General features: G+C 38.9%; 1 non-coding gene across 1 annotated transcript; it reads left to right on the forward strand.

Moving 5' to 3' along the window:
- Positions 1-14103: 14103 nt before the first annotated feature.
- Positions 14104-14224, forward strand: LOC112062175 (U5 spliceosomal RNA). The gene has a single exon (XR_002890597.1). It is a non-coding gene; the product is annotated as a U5 spliceosomal RNA (small nuclear RNA).
- Positions 14225-14499: the final 275 nt, after the last annotated feature.

Below are 14499 nucleotides of genomic sequence, written 5' to 3' on the forward strand. Positions count from 1 at the left end.
TGATTCATTGTCTATTCAGGTATTACAGAGATGCAGGGTACATCAAGTTGATTGTGGAGATTTAATCTGCTGCTCCTGAGGCTGCTGGGAGAAATTTCACTTTCTCTTCTTCGTTGGCACAGCTCCTGGGGTTCAGCTTTGGATTTGGCCCTGCTTCTGCATGTAGGTCGCCTAAGGGCATCTGTTCTTCGCTCAGACAGGACAGGATTAAAGTAGCAGCTGATTAGGGGGCTCTGGCTCACTCAGGCCAGGGGGAGGGAGGGGTACGGATGCAGGGCGAGCCTGCGGAGGCAGAGGCCAGCGTGACGTTGCACCAGCCTGATGCGTGCCGTGCGTTCTCCCGGGGAAGTTGTCCCTGGATCACAGGACCCTGTCAGAGGTGGGCTGCACAGGCTCCTGGGAGGGGAGGTGTGGATGGTGACCTGTGCTTGCACACAGGCTTCTTGGTGGCAGCAGCAGCAGCCTTAGCATCTCATGCCCATCTCTGGGGTCCGCGCTGATAGCCGTGGCTTGCGCCCGTCTCTGGAGCTCGTTTAGGCGGTGCTCTGAATCCCCTCTCCTCATGCACCCTGAAACAATGGTCTCTTGCCTCTTTGGCAGTTCTAGACTTTTTCCTGGACTCCCTCCCGACTAGCCGTGGCACACTAGCCCCCTTCAGGCTGTGTTCACACAGCCAACCCCAGTCCTCTTTCTGGGATCTGACCTCCGAAGCCCGAGCCTCAGCTCTCAGCACCACCCCGGCGGGTGAGCAGACAAGCCTCTGAGGCTGGTGAGTGCTGGTCGGCACCGATCCTCTGTGCGGGAATCTCTCTGCTTTGCCCTCCGCACCCGTTACTGCGCTCTCCTCCGTGGCTCTGAAGCTTCCCCACTCTGCCACCCGCAGTCTCCGCCCACGAAGGGGCTTCCTAGTGTGTGGAAACCTTTCCTCCTTCACAGCTCCCACCCAGAGGTGCAGCTCCCGTCCTTATTCTTTTGTCTGTTTTTTTTTTTTTTCTTTTGCCCCAGGTACATGGGGAGTTTCTTGCCTTTTGGGAAGTCTGAGGTCTTCTGCCAGCATTTAGTAGGTGTTCTGTAGGAGTTGTTCCACATGTAGATGTATTTCTGATGTATTTGTGGGGAGGATCCACGTAAGGTGATCTCCACGTCTTACTCCTCCTCCATCTTGAAGGTCTCCCTGTAGTTTATTTTTCTTACTGTAATCACCAAATTAAATATCAGTCAACTCTCCCAGACTCAATTAATGCTAATTGAGATCTTTTCTTATATTTTACTTCTGTCAGTCTCTTTCTGATGATATTTAGCCATTTGTTCTTCCACCATTTTCTTAAACTCTTTGAGCTGCTGCAAACATCTCATTTTAAAATGTATGGGAGTGTAGCTGACTTACAATGTTGTGTTAGTTTCAGGTGTAAATCAACGATACTCCAATATGAAATAAAAATTAATGTAAAAATTTGTTTTAAATAAATAAAATTAAGACTCTCTGAAAAAAAAAGTACAGTGAGATATTCTCTCTTTTATATGTGCAGAGGGGCCAACTATCATATACCTTTTGGTATTGACACATGAGTCAACTTCACCAGGATGTAAAATAAATGGTTCTCATTTGCTGAAGGCAGATGATATGCTGAGATCATGAAAATAATATACTTTGATAAGGTGTGTGGGTGTGACTGAAGAGAGACTATTTATATATTCAAGAGTAGTCATGTGATAATCAATGATACATAGGATACTCAATGCACTGGGGTTTTGAAGGAAAGCAGACTTTGAAAAGTTTTGCTGTAATGTGTCAGTGGGATTACTTCTTTAGTATTTCACAGTTTGAAATGGTTTTAAAATTATTTTGGTGATTGGGCTGCAATCATTTGAATACGTTCCATACACCAACAAGGCAACAAGTTAGCTCAGCTTTCTGTGGACTGCCTGTGTCAAATGTGGATAAAGTCTATATATATATATATAAGGTTGTTAGGAGAACGACCTCAGATAATATATGTGAAAGCTGTAAATAAACTCTGATTTTTCTTAAGTGTCTGTTCTTACCATTTCTACATTTACTGTCTTGCCATGGCTAACAGTCGGAAGCTTTCCAATATACCTTGAATTAACCTGATGTGACTGAGTCTTATTTCAATCATCTCCTCATACAAAAGACCATTGAGAGTGTTCTGAGCAAAAGGGTTGTCACTCATAGAGCCAGGACTTGAAAATCACACACTTTAGGCACATAAAGAGAAAAGGGCAGCATTTCCCATTTCTGACATGACTTCACATTGTCTTTTGAAAATTTAAGCCTCAGGATCTTTGCACCTGGTCACACACCTTTTTAACAGTAAATGCTTGCTGTTAAAATGATAAATGGATGTTATTAAAACACTTTAATCCATAGTGCACCAAATGTGCCTACTTAAAGACTAGTTTCCCTTCAGAATTTCGAAGAAGATGCCTTTTCAGCTTTTCTTTCTTGGCACAGTTCTTAAGAGAATGGGAATATCTATATGCCCGTGTTCCTCTAAGCGTACACCAGAGATAATTTTATATTCCTGTAAAAGCTTCAAGTGACTTTAATTAGATATTCTTAGATAGTAAATAGCTCACCTCTTCCTCTTCTTCCATTCTTCCCAGGGGGTTGTGAGTTTTGCAGAAAGTGAAATGGCAAGGATTGTTTGTATCTCAAGCTCCCTACTTTGCCTTTCCCTGCCCAGTGTTCTCAGAGATGAGATTTTGCAGTACATGTGATTTCTGGGTGAAAAAAATGTGTTACTTCACACATTTTTTAAATTTTTAAAACTTTGTTAGAAACAAAACAAATTTTTGGAAAAGTCAATAAACAAAGCAAAAACAAAACAAAAGAATGATTAACTCACATTTTCCTTGTTTTAAAATACACACAAGTCCAGCTCTCTGCAATGATATGAGGATAAAGGTGTTGTAAAGATCCACAGATCTACTTGTGTGTTCTCCTTGAATTCCCTTGCCTCTTGATACTGTAGGTGCTTAAATGTATTCATCATATCAAGTTATAAGGTAATGAATCAAATATTGGAATTTTATAAATTTTTAAATTTTACTAAATTTGCTTTGAAGGCATAGCCATTTCCCTTAAATAGCAGAATAATATTATCGATGTTAAATACAGTTTTGGAAGCCCCAGATGAAGAGACCATAATTTTAGGCTAAGTTATTATGTGAAACATATAAAGCAAATGCTCATTAGAGACACACTAGTTAATAGTCTTAATTAGTCATTTAAAAGCTGTTGGGTATTTGGATCTAACATTTGCTCTCGAATGCTATTCCAGAATCTATGTATAATTCTCAGACTACAATGATATAATACTAAAATAAACTGAGTCCAAAGTGGTGATTCATGTATAAAGTATAGCCACTTTATGTCACGTTTTTCACTCTGCTGAGGCTAATATATAGGAAGCATCCGTAAAAAAAAATGGCAACAATTAATTTTCCTCACCAAAGGCCTGAATTTCATACTGGTTTTGCTTTCTCTTCAAATTTATACTTCTCAACTTCAGTTTTAATTTGCTAGAACAACAAAGGAGCTAAATCCTCTACTTTTATTTTATTTTTTTTTTGCGGTACGCGGGCCTCTCACTGTTGTGGCCTCTCTCGTTGCGGAGCACAGGCTCCGGACGCGCAGGCTCAGCGGCCATGGCTCACGGGCCCAGCTGCTCCGCGGCATGTGGGATCTTTCCGCACCGGGGCACGAACCCGTGTCCCCTGCATCGGCAGGCGGACTCTCAACCACTGCGCCACCAGGGAAGCCCTAAATCCTCTACTTTTAACAAGTTCCTCCTATGTGCCTGAATAGCAGCGAGCTAGCAATAACTTCTGACTTTTTTGACAACTCCCATTGCCAAATGCAGGCTATTTAGAAGTGGCTACAAAGTGAAAATAAATACCTGGTTTCCCACAGACAGCCCTCTGAAATGCCGTCTATAATTTGTAATTTCTGTGACGGTATTTGCTGGTTATGATTTATCACCTTGTGACTGCATGAGTCAGCTGTAAAATGTCCATGACTCAATGGCACATAACAAAAGCAATCAGGAAAGTGACATTTGAGTGAAGGGTTGGTGGATGGGTTTGAACAAGATTTCACTAACTTAAAGAACAAAGGCAAAGTAACTCCCCCAACTTTTTGAAATCTTAGGAAGTCAGCATTTCAGTTCTTTCTCTTCATTAGTTAATACCTCTAAATTTGGGGAAAAATAACTATCAATTGGAAATAAACAACAAATATGGATTTATAGAGGGTAACAGTATGGATTTATTATTCTGCACTTAATTTTTTCCATGTGTTCAGAATAGCCTTTTCCTAATCTTGCAAATAAATTTCCTACTGCTTTTAAATTTCCTTGCTACCTACCTGTTCTTTCCTAGGTGGTAAATTGGTAGCAAAATGAATTTATTCTTTCATTGAATATTTATTGAATCACCTGTGTTAGGCATGTATAAGACAGTGAGGTTGAAGCAATGAGCAAAACATGCCCTCTTTCTTAAGGAGATTTCAGTCTGATGGAATGAGTAAAATGGGTCATATTTACTTTTCTAGGTTAAGTGGTATTAACCTTGAATGAGAAAATGTCCATTTTCAAGTATCACAGAATATTTCATATACAAGCAACTTGACTTTGCAACACTTGAATATTTATTTCAAACCACAGCTATCCTCATATGGAAAAGTGGGACATAGATCGGCCTGGTGACCGGAATATGACTGGCCATATGGGCACCTGCTCTTCTTAGTCCTGTGGACTCTCTAGTTTGACAGTTTATGTTAGATTCTTAATAGTTCCTTGTTTTGCAAATGATATTTAACCTCCTTTGAGCTAAGAAGTGAAATAGTGGATGAAGTTCTCGAAAGTTTTACCACAGGAGCTCAGTTCATTGGTTATAAGTATTATCCAACAGCATTAGCCAGAAATTGTGATATGCTGCTCATGGCATCCAAGGGAAATTGGGAAAGAAAAGATAGAGTTCTCAAGGAAAAGTTACTGTCATTAATGGAGACATGATTTAAGCAAAACTTCAAAATGAAGATGAACTCTGCAAATAATAACTATGGTTATTCACTTTGGTGTTGGCAACACTCAGGATAGTGTCTCGAACAGAATGGTAATAATGATACTGTCTATCCTTTATTGAACGCTTCCTGGGTGTCAGCCATTGTGCTAAGTATTGAGTGAGAAGTATTAATGGTCTGAGTCCATCTTACAGAAAGATTAGAGAGGCGTAAAGATGAGCTGATAGAACCTGCAGAAGTTGATATAATAATTTTAGAAGAACTTGTGCCAGCCTTCCAGTCCTCAGGAAGGAAGGATGCTGAAGAAGAAGAGAATAGAGACAGTACTTTAGAATGGTGTGCATCATTTCAACTGTAAGTAAGTGTAGCCAAGAATACAACAAGAATTTGATTAAGAAGAATGATTAACTCCCGGCACAGCTAGGCCAAGCATACTTCATTCTTGATTGGCCTGAGAATAGGACACCACCTCATGACAGCAATAATATAATGAAAACACAAGCAGATTAAATAATCAGTTTGGGGGCTTCCCTGGTGGCACAGTGGTTGAGAGTCCGCCTGCCAATGCAGGGGACACGGGTTCGTGCCCTGCCGATGCAGGGGACACGGGTTCGTGCCCCGGTCCGGGAGGATCCCACGTGCCGCGGAGCGGCTGGGCCCGTGAGCCATGGCCGCTGAGCCTGCGCATCCGGAGCCTGTGCTCCGCAACGGGAGAGGCCACAACAGTGAGAGGCCCGCGTACCACAAAAAAAAAAAAAAAAAAAATCAGTTTGGGTATAGATACATCTTCATCTATCTGTAGGAAAGGTCTGGAAAAGAATTTAGAACACAGGTTAAGAATGAGGTCATGAAGAGAAAATATGACCTATGTATACAAGTCTTAACCTGAGCCTAAACACTAGAGGAATATTTTTAGTACTGATCAATTACTGCTTTTATCACTGGCTTGGCTGAAGTCCATATGGGGCATTAAATCATGCAACTACTTTTTCAAGTAGACTAACCCAATCTACTCTTGGATTGGAGCTTAGGAAGAAACCTTAGGAAACAGAAACTCAAGATTGGGAAAAGTTTGATGTGTTTGCTTTCTCTGTTGGAACAGGTTTCAAGTAATCTAAGTCTCTTGAAACATTCTCTCTGGCATCACATCTAAGGGCTGGGCCTACCTGTAGGAGGCACAATGTTTAGGAAACCAACACCAAAGTCTTCACATAGAAGATTCTGTGTAGTCCTCAAATCAACTGTTCAATGTATAAGTTATAATTCCCATTTTATTGATGGATTAACCAAGGTTTAGAGAAGTTAGGTGACTTGTTCAGGGTCACAATAACTAGATTAGTAGCACCAACTTCATATACTTCAGACCTAATTTTAAAGTGGGGAGAGAGGGATAAAGTAGGAGACTGGGATTGACATATGTACACTACTATACATAAAATAGATAACTAATAAGGACCTACTGTATAGCACAGGGAACTTGTCTCAATACTCTGTAATGATCTATATGGGAAAAGAATCTAAGAAAGAGTGTAGGTATGTATATGTATAACTGACACACTTTGCTGTACAGCAGAAACTAACACAGCATTGTAAATCAACTGTACTTGGATAAAAAATTTTTTAAAAAGTGAACCATGAACAAAAGGCCATAAATAAGCAATGTCTTAAGAGACTGTGGTTTTCAAAGGAGTCAAATTAATTTTTATCAAAGGTAGGGAAGGGGTAAGAGAAGATCAAGGTAGGTTATCAGATGACTTTGGTTAGATAGAAGTTCTGGCATTAAAGATAAAGTGATTGAAGACTGACACAGAAATTCTAAGGAGAAATTGTTGACCACACTAGAGGAACAGAGCTGTCAGGGTAAATAAGGATATATGGCTTCCAGGCAACTGGCTAGAGAATACAAAGAGATCATACCCATAAAATCTAACATGTTAGCTGTGATTTCATCCAACATCACAGCCCTCTCACTGTTAAAGATGTCCTGCTAATAATGTAAATGTAAATGAGACTGAAGAATTGGTCCCACAAATCGAGCTCCTGATGAATTAACCCCTCTTACCTTCCACAGTACATTGTGCTGAAGCCCAAGGGTCCATTAACTGAACACATAAATGGAGCTTCACAACCCTCAAAATCTTCTCTGTATGCTGCGCCCAGATGCTCACAGTGTTCTTCCCCTGTGACCACGTGGAAAATCCTCCTGACATTTAAGATCATCATCCCCCTCAAGCCTTCCTGTCAGAAAGAGAACAGCCCTAAGTGAAATGCTGCAGATCAATGACTTGGTAAACCAGCTATGGAAACAGTGTGTTACAGCCCATCAGACCTCTGAAAGTCTCCCACTTTGAAGATGTAAGAATGAAAGAGACACATCTGAATTAAAACCCAGAGAAGCATTTGCTATGCAGGCAAGTTCAGATGACCTTTTTAAATGACAAGAATATTTCACTTCTGATTCTGACCTCAGAAACAGATTTCAAGCTGAGTTTCAGTAAAGAGGCTATAAATTATATTATAGTAATAAAATACAATAGAGCCAACAATTATTGAGAACTTGGGTGCCTGGCACTGAGCTAAGTGTATAACATGCATGGTATCATTTAATCCCTTAAACCTTCCTAATAGGTTGGTATTATTTTTAATGTCATTTTACAGAAGTGGAAGGAGGCATTCCTCTGCTTCTGTAGTGAAGTGAAGTGAAACATTCTCCCCAAGATAACAGAATTAGTTGTACAGCCAGATTCAAATGCAGATCCATATGGGTCCAAAGTCTTTGTTCTTCAAACACTAGACCACACTGCTTCAAAACGAAGACCAGAAACCAACACAGAGACAGTGGGTCACTTCTCAGTACCTACTGTATGCTGGGTACTCTATCAAGAAAAATATTCATAATAGTAAGGATACTCTAGTGTCAGCAAGGCCTGTCTAGGACATGTTGGAACTCAACTCATGAGAGAGTCTGATTAACTTCTCTGAGGTAAGAGTTGTTCTGGGAGGCAGGATCCAATTCTGATTGTTTAATAAGGACTAAATTTATCCAGAGACAAAGCATAAATCAGAAAGGTGAAATGGGAAACGTTCTATACAAGAAATGACAGCTGCTGCTTGAAGGGAGAAAACAGAGGAATTGTGTATAATCTCCTGTGGGTTTTCAAATAAACTACTGGGTTAAAGTATGCTTGGAATAGATCAGATGGAGAAAAGCATCTTGGATCTTGGAAACCACTAAACAATCGTGGGCTGGAGGAGTGTGGACTGGTAGGCTTGCTTGCAGCATCAATACACTGAAATATTTATGTTATTTAATAGGAGACTGTTATTCTTTCACTTTTTTTTTTTTTCTTTCACTTTTTATAAGAGAAATACAATTGACCTTTGGGAAGTCTGATGACAGGAAAACAAGTATAAACTGATGGTTGGCCTTATCAAGTTTAAATATTTGAAAAGGTATAATTCATGTAAATGTTTAGCCTTTTTTTAATTGTGCAAGGGCAAAACCTGCCGAGGTTGGTATTTACTTTTCTAATTAGAAAAGCTTGAGTGATGTGAACAATTAAGATAATACAGTACCTTTACAAGATAATTAATCTTTTCTTTGGGATTCATCTTACCACATCCCAAGCTGATGTTATTTACCTCCCTGTTAAGGATATGTTAGAATGTAAATGGAGCCATTTGCTTTGACTATCAGCGAAGAAAAGATCATGCAATTTGCATCTCATATATCTAGAAATTAAAACTGAAGGACTGACCACTTGACACCACAGAAGTTCCTGAAATGAAGCCTGCTGAGCTCAATTCGTTGTGGTGGCTAAATGAATCCTCTATTCAATTTGAATGCATGATGAAACTCTTATTAGAAGAGTGCACTGTAATAATCGACAACGTAATGAAACTGCCAAAGACAAAATGCAAATACCTCTCTATTGACCCTTCAGAACTATACTCTGTACTTAGAAAGAAGCAAATACCATTGCCAGACAAGTAGCATTCCCCTTTATTCTACCTCCCCTCTACCCATCAGGGAATGCTGAGACATTCTTTTGGATACCCATTCCTTTAGAATCAAACACTTGAAATTCAACAGCAATGGTAGGTTGCAGAATTTGGAATGGTATATAGATTCAACTAGCAAGAGTATTTGAAAATAACTACTACTATCTCCTATCACTCTCACTTTATAACAGAAATGTATTTTTAGTATTTAAAATTTTGGGCTTCCCTGGTGGCGCAGTGGTTGAGAGTCCGCCTGCCGATGCTGGGGACGTGGGTTCGTGCCCTGGTCCGGGAGGGTCCCACATGCCGTGGAGCGGCTGGGCCCGTGCGCCGTGGCCGCTGGGCCTGCGCGTCCGGAGCCTGTGCTCCGCAGCAGGAGGGGCCGCAGTGGTGAGGGGCCCGCGTACCGCAAAAAAAAAAAAAAAAAAAAATTTGGAAGGATATTATCCTAGGGTAACAATTTCATAGAGTAATTTAGCTTCATCAAACAAAACTGATGTTTTAGTTTTGGGGGTTTGCTTCTGCTCTGTGAAAACTTGATTAGGCATCAGCACTGATCTTTGGAAATTACTAATCTACATACACTGGCTTTTTAAAATAATTAACCTCTCAATCCATTATAATTTGGCCTCTAATCCTTTTAGGATGTATGAGTAGTAATGTCTTCAGTTGCTGACTCAGTGGTCTCTCGTCTCCTTAATCTAACTGGAGCTCTCATCAGCGTTTGTTATAGGTTGTCACTTCTTCTATCTTGAAAAACCTCTGTTTTTAATTTCAAGTACCCCACGCACAAGTGTAGGTTTCCTCTCTGGTGTCATTTTTTCTAATTCCCCTCTGTAGTGTCCTCTTCCTTTATTGTTGAAAGGCTTTTGTTTTTTCGGGGTTTTCTCTTAATTCCCCCTTCCTTTCTTACTGTGCACACTCATCATGGATAATCTTTCATACTCCCATGGCTTTAACTAATCACAAATCTTGACACCTAGGCCACGCCTCACTTCTGAGTATCATATCTGTATCTCCAACCATTAGATATGTCTACTTGAATGCCACAAAAGCACTTCAAACTTATCAAGTCCCCAAATGAACTCATCATTTCTCCCTATCCTTTTGAGAGCCCCGACTCTATAAGTAGAATTACTGTCTCCCATTGTCCAAGTCACAAACCCAGATATCGTTTGACTCAATTACCAAGGCCCATTATTTTTGCCTCTTAAGTCAGGCCACCATCACCTTGAACTTGGATTCCTTCTATAGCTAGCTAAATAGTGTTCCCCACCAACAGCTTCATCCAACCATTCTCTGCACTGTAACCAGAGCATGTTTTTAAAGCACACGTGATTATTCCACTTACTGCCGATGCTCCAATGGCTCCCCCATTATCCTCTGGATAAGGTCCAAACACCTTGACCGGGCTTATAAAACCCTGTGCCACTCATGAGCTGTTAATTGTTCTACAATCTCTTTTATCCCACCTTCTACCTGCATTCAATATTAGAGAATGTTCCACTTGTTTCATATACATATGTGATTCTAATCAATGCAATGGTTTTTATTTCTCTTTACTGAAATACTTGTAGAGACCAAGGATATGTATTTTACAAAATTATAATGATGCAATGAAATATAGCAGTCAGGAGCATGGGCTTTAAAATCACAGACCTGGGTTTTAAGCCTTACTTTTCTAAATTATATCCATGTTATCAATCATATTAGTCAACTACTTCAAGCCTTAATTTCCTCAATGTAAAATGGGGATAATATTACTACCTGTGTTTCTAGAGTTGCTATTTGGATAACATGAGGTAATGCTAGTTAAATGTTTAATAAAATTGGTCCCATAGTGTTGTTGTAGTTTTTGTTTTGTGTGTAAAGCATTTAAACTACTTATTCTAATATTCTCCATAATTTTTATTTAACCTCATCTCTCCTCACATATTAAAGTAAACCTTTTCTACTATTACCTATCCTGGACAATCTCAGGCCCCAAATAGACAATATTAGTTCCTTCCTGTTTGGGCTATTTTCCCATCTGGAACTCATTCTTCTCTTCCTCCAACTTGCTGATTGAAATTCCAGTTTTCTCATTTAGGTTAGTTTAGGTTCCTCCTTCTCCGTGAAGCCTTCTCAGATGTCTATTATTCATCTGGATCTTTCCTTTCTCAGAGCTCCTCTGATAATTGATGCTATAGTACACATGTTGTCTTAGTTCTTCAATCACTTCACATGCATAAAAAATCAACCTCCTTCACCTCTCTCAGCAGCATCTTGTGCCTGGATGAATACATATTTGAACTGAATTTCTCAGTGGCCTCTACAATGCATCATCCTTTTCCTATCCACCACCCACTTTGGCAGGTACTTTCAACTACTATTTCTAGATCCTTATATTAAATGTTACTTGTTAATGATGATACTGAAATTTCTTCTTTTTCTTAAGCACACACACACAAAAGAAATGGCACTTTTAAGTTTGCTTGTTTTCTTTTACTTACAATTGAAACTCCAGCTTCTGCAGTTTACCCCAAAACAAAAATTTCACACTGATTTCTGAATCTTACCGTCTTTGGATGTCTTCTAGGTTTATGATTACTTTGCATTTTCAAAATTTTTAACCTGCCTGGAACAGTTTTACAGGTGTCATTCTTTCTCAGGAAAGGTAGATTTTTATTACCTTACAAGGATGACAAATGCAAGTCCACAGCATAATATAATTTTATTAAACACATTAAATGCTCAGCATCTCTCCTCTGCACCATTTACTATGGTGGATAGATACCCTTACCAAGGAAGGGAGGGCTATTGAGGTGATGGAATGTGAATTTTTTTTCCTGTACTATTTTCTCTTAAAATTCTAGCTTTAGATAGCAGATCACATCTCCACAGAGGAATGCAGGCCTCCCTTTACATTCTCTCTTTCTATACAAGTCAGACACTATAAATTTCTTATTTCTTTCTCTAAACTTCCTCATCCTCTTATTCACCATTAAAAGTTTCTTTCCAGAAAACTGTCTTTTAGGTAGCATTTTGCTTTGCATCAAAACCAGAAATCTAATCAGGGTGGGTCTTGAAAACCATGCAAATATTCACTTGAATATAGACATTTCTCTCTTGCCTTTTGCCAGGACTGTTTACGGTTGGTTTCAAAAAAGATTTGGAACTTCTCAGGCTATGGGCTAAAAAGCATTTTTCATTTTCAGGCTCCTTCCTTTATGTGGAAAGAATTGATATCTTTGAAAATAAAAAAGGACATGTGCCATTTTGGTATAGGTTTTATATTATACAGTTCTAGATTTTGCACTATGTCCAAAATGACAAGGAGTTGTTTTAAAAGTCAGCTTCCATGAAGTACCTTGGAGAAGTGTGTGTGTGTGTGTGTGTGTGTGTGTGTGTGTGTGTGTGTGTGTGTGTGTGTGTGTCTGCTTCTCATGGAAGCAGAGAACAGGTAGGGCTTTACTTTCTACCCAAGAATAAACAAAGCAATATTAAGTCTGTTAAATTTTACTCTTTTACTGACTCCCTCTTTAAGATAGTCAAAAAGAAGAATTCTATAGCAAATGGTTTAAAAAGCCCAAAATAGTAAGAATAATTTCAATTGATTGATCAAAACAGCATGGGACATGTTATATGTGACCGAGCATGCTTTTGATGCCAGTTCCCTAAAAGGAATTTGCATTTTGAATTTTTCAGACTGAACTACTTAAAATGTGAACTGAGTCTGTTATTCCTGTGGGCATCTCCTCTGTCGTTGGTTTTAGTGATTACTCTGTCACTTCTTCTTTAATTTCTATACTTTAATGAGGACATGCAAGTGTGCCTATGGAATTTTCCTATTAATGTCAGAGTGATTTAAGAATTGACCATAGTGTAAGAGAAAAAAACCTCTCTTCCAGGTTCAGCCTTCTATTTAATTCTGTAGCTAGTGACAGAGCTGAGAGCCACTTGATAGGGAGATTCAGCTTCTGCTCCAGGCGTTTCCTCTGGGACCTTTGGGATAGAACTAAGCACAGCTATCTATAAATCAGCTTGTCCATTTCTGGGCCACCCAGCATAATTGGAAGCACTGACTCTAGGCCATTTCACCCTTGGGTAGGAATGATGAAGTCAGGGTTTCTAATAATTGCATCTGATTACTGTCTCCAGTTTGAAGATAGAGAATGAAGCAAAAATGAACGAGCATGTCCATCCCATGTGGGGTTATTTGGGGGCAGTTATCATGGAGGAAGGAATCTTCGGTTTGGCTTGAGATTCCTCTTTAATTTCTTTTAAAAAAATATGTGAAACGTTTAACTTTCAGAGTAGGAAATCATACTTAGCATCTTTGTTATAGGATTCCCCTGTACAAACAATGCAACAGACAGAAACCGTATAGGTGATGGTCTTCAGGCCATCAACATGCTCTTACACTTGTCACGAGAAGGGTTAGCCAATCTTATATTGATAAATATCAGGAAGAAGATCTCAGATGAATGATAGAATTCAATACAGATGACTACAATGTTCAAGTATATGTGTTCCATTTGTGTTAAAATAATCTTTAATAGTCCAAGTGAAAACAACAAAACAACAATAAAGTTGGGCTTGAGTTTAAACCATTTTAATGTAAGTCTGATCCTTGTATGCAATAATGATAATAGTATCCTATTGGGAAAGAGCAAATTGTATTTAAACAATAATTGCAGACAAATGACATGTAAATCAATATGTGAAAAGGCATCAAGCTGCATAGATTATTCATTTTCTGCCATGTTCTTCTCTGGGTTAATGCTCTGAAAATATGATTTATAGTGTGGTTTTAATGAATAACATTCTTTTGGATATGATTGTTTCATAGAAGTTAAAAAGGTTTAATTCTAGTAGTACCGAACACTTTAAAAATGTGCCTATGAAATTACCACAAAACTGAATTTGTTTTAGAGAAATGATGAAGATGCACATGTAAGAAGTTTATAAATATTACGTTACTTTGGAAACAGTTATTAATTTGTTGTACAAAGTGATGCGTTTTTTATATGGAAAAAAGCGACGATTTTATTTTTAAAGATGACTTTAAATCCATGCTCGTGCTTCTCTTCATAATTGAATGAATCTTTTGCCTTTTACTAAAGATTCATGTGGGGAGGGAGAAGCATGACTGTTGCTTCAATTTTTTGAGGCCTTGTGGGAATAAACAAGGCTGGAAAAAAAAAAGATGACTTTAAAATATACAAAAAGGACAGGTGCTGAAACATAGAAGGAACTTGGTCTAGATGCTGTAACGCTGCACCAGGGGACAGAAAACAATAGAGGAACAGTTGTTTGTTCTGCACGTCAGTGGAAATCAGTGTGGAATTTGATGCAATCTGAACCTATAAACCAATTTATAAAATTCTTGGTGTAATGAATTCTCTTGTCCAATCAGGCATAAAGGCTGAGCTTTATACTAATTTTGACATGGTGGTAGAATACAATAT

This window comes from Physeter macrocephalus, chromosome 8 (genome assembly GCF_002837175.3).
Source record: "Physeter macrocephalus isolate SW-GA chromosome 8, ASM283717v5, whole genome shotgun sequence".
Taxonomy (NCBI): Eukaryota; Metazoa; Chordata; class Mammalia; order Artiodactyla; family Physeteridae; genus Physeter; species Physeter macrocephalus.